The sequence below is a fragment of the Amaranthus tricolor genome, chromosome 2 (assembly GCF_026212465.1).
Source record: "Amaranthus tricolor cultivar Red isolate AtriRed21 chromosome 2, ASM2621246v1, whole genome shotgun sequence".
Lineage (NCBI taxonomy): Eukaryota > Viridiplantae > Streptophyta > Magnoliopsida > Caryophyllales > Amaranthaceae > Amaranthus > Amaranthus tricolor.
Window position 1 is genome coordinate 16,308,918 of NC_080048.1, and position 11,189 is coordinate 16,320,106.

An 11,189-nucleotide genomic window follows, 5' to 3' on the forward strand; every position below is an offset into this window, starting at 1 on the left:
ACATTGTTATATGGGACAAAATGTTGGCCCGTAAAGAAGGTTTTCGAACAGAGGATGAAAGTAACAGAGATGCATATGCTGAGGTGGATGTGTGGTAATACTATGATGGATAGGATAAGAAACTAGGAATTCAGGGAGAAGTTAGGGGTTGCACCTATCTCCGCAAAGATGCATGTGCATAGAAAGACACATGATGCCCCAATAAGAAGGATCGAATGCATCATAATAGAGGGCAAGAGAAGTCAAGGAAGACCTAGGAGAACGTGGGAGGAACAGATTAAAAGTGACATGCATGAACCTCACCTCTCCAAGGACCTGATAAGGGATAGGGACAGTTGGAGGCACCTTATCCATGTCCTAGATTACTAAATCCGTCCCTTTTACCCTTTGTTTGTTATTGTTCATTGCCTTAATTATCGCTCTTTACCTTCTTCTTTACTTTTATCTTTATTATTAGTTATTTGTATGTATTCTATTTATTCTATTTGTAAGTTGCAGGTTTCTCTCTCTTTGAAGACCTTTCTCGAGCCGAGAGACTCTTTGACTGCACTCTCCTCTATGTATCAGCTGCCGTCGTCCTTCCGTCCCCAGACCCTGATCATAGTTTTCTATGAGTGGGATACACTGGGTATGATGATGATGATGATGTTGATGATGATGAATTTTGCATTGAGACGATTTCACTTGACTATGATTTAACTTATAGATTAAAAACTAATCATAAATTAAGGATGATTAATGATTTTTACAATATTTCTAATGTTGTAAGTTTTGGAATAAGGGAAGTACTATCTTTGACCTCTAATAGCTACTACGGTTACCGTAGCAACTCTTGTTCATTAATTTATTTTATTTGTCATATATATGTGTTTAATGTAAAACATAGTCAAATAAGATCTTATTTGATTCATCAAAATGCATATTTTCATAATATGCCTTTTAAGCATTTTTATCATAAGAAATTAAAATGTTACGGGTTAAAATTGTGTAATAGAAAACGTGAAAACAAACGTGTAACAACTATTTGACAAAGTAAAATTGTCATCAAGGTACTTCATACCTTTGATCTTGGTGATATTAGAATTTGAGAATTATTTTTTTAGACTCTAATCTATCTTATTTCAAGTGGTATTAGAGCCAAGTTGTTGTTACGGTATTTAAGAAGTCATTTGTGGTGGAACATATGTCTACAATGAAACTTGACATTGAGAAGTTTGATAGTAAAGTTAACTTTGGCTTATGGAAAGTCAACATGAAAGCCATTTTGATTCAACTTGGTATGCAAAAAAAGGCTATTAAGGGTGTGGAGAAACTGCCCGAGGGCATGACCGTAACGAGATGTGAAGATATGGGAAGAGATTGAAACAAAGGCACTGTTAGCATTTCAATTATGCCTTTCCAATCAAATTCCAAGAGAAGTTGTTAAAGAAGACTACAAAAAAGGGGGTATGGGAGAAATTGGAGTCATTCTTATGGTCCAGAGTCAATAAAAGATTACTCTTGAAGAGTAGACTTTACGATTTACCCTTGGAGGATAGTAAAACAATTGAAACTTCACTTTGATGAGTTTTACTCAATCGTCATGGACGTGAAAAACATTGAGGTAAAGCTTAATGATGAAGACTTGACTATTTATTTACTTTGTTCATTACCTCTATCTTACAAGAATTTTAGATAGACTATACTCTATGTTAGAGACAACTTGAGTAGTGATGATGTGAAAAATCCTTAACTCAAAGGGATTTGATTGATTCATAATTGTCATACAAAGTACCCAGTGGCTCGAGAGATGATTTTTTTGTGAGGGAAGGTCATTTGAGAACGGTTCCACAAGTGGGAGTGGAAATAAGGGAAAAAGGAATGTCAATGTCTAGGGGCCTAACAAAAATAAGACTTGCAACTATTATGAGCTTAAAGGCGACATCAAAAAAGATTGTTGGAAGTGCAAAAAAAAATTCGAGTGACGAGGGGTCTAGAGATGAAATTAGCAATACCGATGCTGTTAATGATAGTGATGATGGTGGTGTCTTAGTAGCCACACATGGGTACAAGGATGAAGATGAGTGGATTCATGACTTGGATTGTTCATTCCATTTGAGACCCAACAAGAGAATTCTTTCTTATATATAAGAGTGTATATGGGGAAAACATGACCATGGAAAAAAATACGAGTAAAGTGGTCAGGGTCGGAACATAAAACAACCCTCCTTTAGAACACACTTGTCGTGTAGAGCTAGAACTGTAGACCTTTTACCAATGCGCCAATCAAGCCCCTCTATCAGTAAAGATTTTGCACCCCGAATGCTCTTCTAAGTGAAACTCATATCGTACCCCCTTCAAGCTTGAAGAAAATCGGCATGCTTATAGTATCGAGCCTTGAAAGTTTCATGAACTTGACTGTGCCTTCCATGAGTCTCCAACCCTACTTCGCCAAAAGTGCCTCATTAAAGATTTTTAAATCTCGAAATGCTATACTGCCATAGCCTTTTGGTAAGCACAAATTTTCCCTGTGGTGCCGGTGAATTTTCCTCGCTTCACTATTCCAACCCTACCAAAATTTTGCCATTAGAGAATGAATTTCTTCAAGTAGGCCATCGAAAATGCAGAAAATACTCATCAATTAAGTAGGAATAGCCCTTGAGAGCATTTTTTCTTTCCACCCTTGTATTTTCTTTCAAATTCGTTCCTTAGGACAACTGAATATGGATTTCTTTGACACGCCAATCAAGGTGGGCATCCCAAGATACCTTGCGTCTCGCCACTTCTGTTAGCCCTAAGATATTGATCATTTTTTGCTTTATGTCGTTAGGAACCCCTTTAATAAAGGAAACTTTTGTTTGTTATAATCAACTCTTTGACCCGATGATTTTTCATATAAGCTAATAATATTAGCTACCTCCGAGTATTCTTGCATACAATGATACAAGCTTTTTTTTTTTTTTTTTTTTGAAGATTTGCATAGAAGCTTTTGTAAAAAGAATACTATCATCGACAAGAACAAATGGAGAGTTTAGAAGCCTCATGACACACTTGAAAGCCATAGATACCGCATAAATTTTCGTTCTTATATTATTATTAATTATAAACAATATAAGACACCGTTCTGAAACTTTTAAACACTTTCTAATATTTACTTAGATTTTGCGTAAATTTGAAGATATAAATAAAAAAAAACTTTTAAACACTTTCTCATATTTACTAAGATCTCGCTTAAATTTGAAGAAGATACAAATCCAAAAAATATAACATTTCGGTTCAAAAAAACCCTAAGCTTATAATTTGAAATGAATTATTCCGTGAATCTTGGACTTTATCATTCAATGCTTAATCTTATGAGTAAACCTATTTTTTACGATATTACATCAAAATCTGATAGTCAATTTTAAAAGTAAGATAAAGACTGATCATATAATCTTATCCTCTATACATTTTTTTTGAAAAAAAAAACGTCACCTTATTTACTAGTGCTAGGTGTAATAGATTTACTAACCCATTTATCCATGACAGAAACGGGTGAAGATGTAATTATGCTTAACAACTGCACATGGTCATTTTCAACATGATCTAATTGTGCATTAAACCATATTTTATCCTTCTTCACCTTAACATTTATAGGAATGCCTTATTCGGAATCATTTCTATCAATCCTCTTTAATGCTTCCAGAATCTCATCCATTGACGGCCTAAGTTCCTTAACATGTTGCAGGCACTGGAATGCGAGCTCTGCCACTGATATTATCATTTTTCTTAACAATAAATCTGATTCGAACCCAAGTTGTGGGTCTACCAACTCGGAGAAGGCAGACCTTTGTATCCTGTTGATTGCATAAATGGACAAGTTAATCTCATCTTTATCTCGTTCCATGTCGATGGCTGGCAAAGAAGATATGAGCTCGATGAGGACTACTCCAAAGCTATAAACATCACTCTTGTCCGTCAATTGATAACACTGATGATATTGAGGATCTAATTACCCTGGAGTCCCTTGTGGAGCAGTCGAGACATGCGTTACATCAGTGGGAAATAGTCTAGAAAGCCCAAAATCACTTACTTTCACACTGAAATTAGTGTCAAGGAGGATGTTATTAATTTTCACATCGCGGTGTATGATATCTGCAGCATGAAGGTAAGAAAGTGCAATGGCTGTTTCTGTTGCGATTTTCATGCGAACAGACCATGAAAGTGACCCTGACTTTGCTCTTTCTCCATATAGGTGATCTGCTACGGTGCCATTTTTCAAGTATTCGTACACGAGGGGAAGTTCCTTACTGTTAGGGGATGTGCATCCAGAGAGACAAGATTTTGATGTCTTAAATTAGTGAGTATTCGAACTTCATTCATGAATTGTTCTTCTCTTCTCTGGTTTCTCTCATATAGTCGTTTTACAGCTACTTCTCTTCCATCTTTTAGTTTTCCTATCAAGAAATGTTGTAGCAGTTACGCAGATGAAGATGCATTATCACTAAAAAAGATTAACTTATAGCAATATAGAATTTAGTGACATTAAAAAAAATGTCACTGATTTATACTTTTTGTTCGTTTGGTTAATAATACTAATTTCTGGTGATTTAGTAACATTGTATTTGACCTTTAGTTACATATGTAATTGTTACTATATAGTGACATTAAATGTCACTAGATCCTATGTCGCGTAAAGTTTTAGTATAAAATTTTTCATTATGTTGCTAAAAGGTCTAATAAATATCACTAAATCCAATATACATACCATTAGAAATTTAAAGTAGTGAATGTCACTAAATATATCCCATTAAAAGTATATTATATGAATTTGAAATCAGACAGGTGTGTAATTTAAGCTTACCTTCTATTCCGAAACCACCACTTCCAAGTTCGTTAGATCGATCAAATTTGTTAGTAGCTTCTTTCAGTTCATGGTAGGAGAAGAGTGGCACACTGAATTTTATGCTGCAGTTTTTGAATTCTGATGCAATATTATGAAGAGAAGCACTCCATCGTGTAGCTTTTAGCTTCTTACGGTGCGAAATGCCTAATGTTGTAATAAGAACAAGTATAACTCTTGTAAATCCTGATGATTGGTGAAGCTTACATGTTAGAGATTTTGAAATGTTTAACTTAAATACATGTAGAAAAACCAACAAAAAAGATTTAGTAAAGTGAGGAAAACTTCAATTACCTAATCCTATTGTATTAGCATTGCATTTGTGTTTTGTGGTTGATAAAAACAATGGTGTCCTGTGTCCATGATTATTGAACATGTAGACTTTTAGCACGTTTTTAGGTTAGATTGAGAGCTATTCAACCATATCTTTACAAGATAATGAAATTCCTATATCATTTAATAACTTAGCTTCTGAAAATTTAATCAGACTGATTTAAAGAAGTATAAGCTTATTAAAATTGAAATTATGAAAGCACATAAACAATGTGGTTGGAATTGGGAGATACTTTAACTGATAGAAAATAAGGAGATCAATATTAGCTCAAAATAAAACTTACTAGAAATAAATACATTAACCAAAATAGAATAATAATTATAGAAGTTAAGACATTAAGGAAAAAAGATAAAATGAAAATTAAAACCTCTAAATCACTAAAGCAAATACAAGAACATAATTGAAAACCACAAATGGAATTTGAGAGAGAAAGATAAGTAGTTTTGTTAGGAAAGAGAAAAAAGAAAACTAAAAATAAAAATTTATTTTTTTAACATTGTTTAGAAAGTTTAGTTAGTTTTTTCTAAATTTAAAAATTGACCCAAATTTAAGACGTCTTTTGTAAAGACGGTCTCAAGTAAGAATTTATAAAAATTTTGTGTTCTGGGTGGTTGTCCCTTGGGCCTGCACTCAAGGCCGGCCCTAGTTATTGCATCTTTCTTAATTTTTCTGAAATTTTGTTGCTTGTTTAATAAATTGAATCATATTGATAAAATAGCAATATTTTAACATGTTATAGTTATGAAAGAGGTTATTAAATTGGATTATACTGTTATAACATCAATTAACTGGGAAAAATAACAATTACAATGAATGACCCACAAACAACCCACTTTAGAAATATTTGACCCGTGACCCATCCAAGAACCCACATGATCCGTGACCTGTGACCCGACCGGCACCCACAAAAACATTTGATGACTTGCATTCGACTCATCCTGTATCCATCCATCCTGCCTCGCTCAACTACCACGTCTATTTGTACTTACAAGTTGTAAGTTTATTTGTTATAAGTTTCTTGTAATTTTATAAACTTGTAATTTCATGTTTCTGAATTTGTATCCTTTCAAGTGTATTTCCCACATAATACCAATGTATTGTAACACATTTAATTAATGAAAAAAGAGTAACTGACCTGGTTTGCGACACTCCAGTACACGAGGTCCGTCCGGGCAATAACACACAAATTGATCCGAAGCTTCATCATCAGACGACCCACATCTGCCCCCCGACTTCTCACACTTCAAACAATCTGTAAAATCCGGTAAGTATTCCATCTCAAGCGGCCACTTTGTTAACAAACTCAAAACTGACCCATTCTTTATACTTATATTCCTAAGCTCATCCACTGTTTTCTCATCCACCAAAAAAGTTACGGTATTCTTGCAATAACACGGCTTATTCTTACTCATCATCATCATCATGTCTTCTCCCAAGTAATAAGCATCACTCATTAAACCATGATAGTTTGAACACCCAAACTTAGAGTAACTGCAATTTGTATTACAACCATAAGATAATCTTATATACTTATTAACTTTTTTTGGTTTCAGAGTATTAATAGAAGTTATATTACTTGTATCTTGCAGATAACAAGTTTTGAACAGCTTATCTTGAGAAAACTTGATAATGCGGGAAGAATTGTTGATGTAAACAACATTTAATTCAACATTTCCGTGTTGAAATATGAACATTGTCGGGTAATTGGGATCCTTATTGGGGTTACAATTGAGTTTGAAGTCTGACATACCACAGAATTGAGGCCGTTTACCTCCCCAAAAAGGGTACCCTGCGTTTTGGACTTTCGCACAGGAGTATAGAGTTGTACACGCTGTGTAATTTTCATTTTCAGCTGTAGATGGTGTAACATCTGAGAAGATGATGGCTAAGGCTATGAAGAGAAAGTGTAATAAACAGATACAAAATGCCATTTTTCACCTTGGTTATAATAATAAGTTTTTTTAAAAAATATTTGTGCGTCGAGTAGCATGCTACGTATACTAAGTAAAAGTCTGTTTGAGAAGTATTTTGGATGTTGAAAATGTTGGGAAAAGGTCAAGAGATTATTTGGCATGGTTTTGAAAGTTCCTTTTAACTATTTAAGAAAAAGATGGAACTTTACCAGGAGAACTAGTCCTCTTACTTAATTTATTTAAGTCATATTTTCACCCTATATTAGCACGTAAATTTTGATGGCCTAAGAGACCATCAACTTTTTCAGAGACGTCTCTTAAGTCCAACTAATTATAATTTAATATCTACTTTTAAATTGTATTTTTCTTTATGGGTAGGTTCGATTAGAGATAGTCTTTCAAAAAGACCGCCTCTCACAAGAATTTGTGAAATATTTATTTTAATTTTGAATTATGAGATTGCATTAAAATAGTTCGCTAAAATATATGAACTTCTTATATATATAAAGTTGCTAATAATTTTTGTTATCTGAAACAACATTTTTGTTATCAGTAGTAATGAAGATATAATAAGAAGTGTAAAGTTGTATACCTCCATGTTCCTGGAATCCACCCAAGGTGAAAGTCGCTTATAGTCATTAAAAATAAAGAAATAGTGTTGATTGTGTTATACTTTCTCCGTTTTACTATATTTGCTACATTTGAATTTTAATGCAATTTAATGTGTTATTTTGATAATTTATATATGAATATATACAAATCTAAAAATTATAAAAAATTAATATTATGAAAATATGCGATTAGACAATTCAAACAAGATTTTACTTGACTATATTTTAACTTACACATTAACCGCAATAAATAAAATAACCTTAAATACTAAATATCATCAATAACTAGAGGTGTTCATTCGGGTCATCGACTCGGTTTCAGACGGTTGTAATTTGGCTCGATTGGTTTTCGAATCGGTAAATTTTCGGTTGTATAGAACAACGGGTCATACTCGGGTCAGATCGGTTGGTTACGGGTCGGTTTAACAACGGTTGTTCGCATTATCGGGTTCAAACCGGTTTGTTATCGGTTGAAATTCGAGTCGCGTGCCAATCGAGCTCGGGTTGTCATCGGTCTTACATTAGTTCGGTTTTTTCGGGCACAAATCGGGTTCGAGCTTTATTTTTCCAGTAGTTATCGGTTACGGACAACTATCGATCGGGTCAATATCGAAATAAGTTAATAGTCGGGTTTTTAATTGATGTATGCTCATTTTATGGCAGATCAATTTATTTCAATTAGTTTATATATATATATATATATATATATATATATATATATATATATATATATATATATATATATATATATATATATATATATATATATATATATATATATATATATATATATATATATATATATATATATATATATATATATATATATATATATATATATATATATATATATATATATATATATATATATATACATATATATATATATATATACATATATATATATATATATACATATATATATATATATATATATATATATGTATATATATATATATATATATATGTATATATATATATATATATATATATATATATATATATATATATATATATATATATATATATATATATATATATATATGTATATATATATATATATATATGTATATATATATATATGTATATATATATATATATGTATATATATGTATATATATATATATGTATATATATATATATATATATATATATATATATATATATATATATATATATATATATATATATATATGTATATATATATATATGTATATATATATATATATGTATATATATATATATATATGTATATATATATATATATATATATATATGTATATATATATATATGTATATATATATATATATATATATATATATATATATATATATATATATATATATATATACATATATATATATATATATATATATATATATATATATATATATATATATATATATATATATATATATATATATATATATATATATATATATGTATGAGACTATTATTTAATAATGCATCACGTTGCTACTTTTGATAATTGATTAAATATTAAAACTCGATAATGGAAACTCGATTTGTTTGAATGAATGAGAATAATCTAAACTATCTCATAGGCTATTAGAATATACATTACTCTATTACACTAATAATCGATTGTATTTCTAAGTTTGATAATTGAAACTTATTATATATAATAAAGTGAATTAGATTAACCAAGTAATCATAACCATTTTATATGATATTATGTATTTATACTTATTAGTGACCTTGAATACTTTAAAATAATAAATCTATTACACCAATAATTGATCGTATTTAATTTAAAACTTAATAATGTTTGGAACTAGACCTATTGGAGTGAATGAAACTAATACAAACTATCTTATAGAGTTATAGTTACAGTTACAGATTATCATTGACAGTTAACCCAATGCTATTACTTATTAGTTATTACTGATATTGAATACTCTAAAGTAATTTATAGGCTATTAATAATCAATCGTAATTCACTTATCGTAATTTGATCTATTAAAGACTTATAGTAAATGAAACTAGTACTCCACCTTTTTTGTTACTTTGAATTAAATAGCCTAAATTATGCAATTTTACCAAATTCAATAATAAAAATATTTAATATTTGATATAAAATATTTATATTACTCAAATAAATTATTTTAGATAACTAATTGTCCAATTTGATGAATATATTACTCAATTGATACATTACTTGCACAAAATGTTATTGGTTATTTGGATAGCACACGGATAAGATGTTTTAACCGTTGGATTATAATGCTAATATCAGATCAGCAGTCAACAACTTGCCACGTCACCGTCATTTGATAAAAAAGGATTTTGGTTCCTTTCTTCATCCTGTAACAGCGACATTTCCCAAATCCCGCTCTAATAAACCCTAACTCAACTCTCTCTTCTTCATCCTCTCACTGAAACCGGCGGCCCTCTTACAATCCCATCTGTTCTCCTCCAATCCGGCCGGTAGAACACGTTCATCTCCGACAGCCTGTAAAACTCTTTACCGTAGCAATTGTATTTTTTCTTTTTCTTTTTTTTTTCTTTTTCTTTTTCTTGTTTTTTTCTTTTTCTCTGTACCGTAGCAATTGTATCTGTTAGTAGCAATTTGGCATTCTTTATCTTTCAAAATGAGCTGGTAATTGAAATTAGGCTCCAAGTTCTACTGTAAAACTCTTTCTTCCTTTTGATCTAACTTTGATTTGCATTTGAGTTCTAATTTTGTAATGGGCTAAATTTTATTTTATCATAGATTTTTTAGGGATGAACATGTGTTTATTTGCTCTTACCACATCAGTGTCTTTTGAGTTCTTACTAGAGTGCTAGTTTATCATAGATTTTATCATCAGTGTTTATCATAGATTACATGAAATTGTAAGTTTGGGTTGAACTGTTCAACTGTCAATTCGATTCTTCAGCAACTATTCAATTGTAAATCTCCAAATGTCGCTGTACTTTTGCATCTGTTTTCTTGTTTGGGTTGAAATTGTAAGTTTTTGTATAGAAAAAGGCTGATATTCATAGTTAGCTTTATCAAATGGACCCCTGTAAGTTGTTCATATGTTCATATGTTGTTCCTATGTTGAAATGGTTGCAACTGTCAAGTTTTTGTAAGTTGTTCATATGTTGAACCCCTGCTTTGGTGTTTTTAGTTAGCTTTATCAAATGGACCAAAATCTTTTTTCATTAGCATCATTTTCTTTGCTATTGGTCATACCACTATGGTTGACGTTAGTTCTACAATTCACAATCATATATTGGATCTGAATATTCTAACGTAAACGTTTTTGCTTCTATCGGACAAAATTTTCACAGTATCACGAAGAAGAGAATTTGTTGATGATAGATCAAGGAGAGTTGTGATCTGCTCATTGTTTTGGAGAAAGTATTTAATGGTGGACATACTCACGTACATTTGATGGATGATACTTTTATAGTGGATATATAACTATATATAGTTGCTGATTGAATGTTAATTTTTGGGGTT

General features: G+C 30.9%; 1 pseudogene; it reads right to left on the reverse strand.

Moving 5' to 3' along the window:
* Positions 1-3,622: 3,622 nt before the first annotated feature.
* Positions 3,623-7,126, reverse strand: LOC130805596 (LEAF RUST 10 DISEASE-RESISTANCE LOCUS RECEPTOR-LIKE PROTEIN KINASE-like 1.2; annotated as a pseudogene).
* Positions 7,127-11,189: the final 4,063 nt, after the last annotated feature.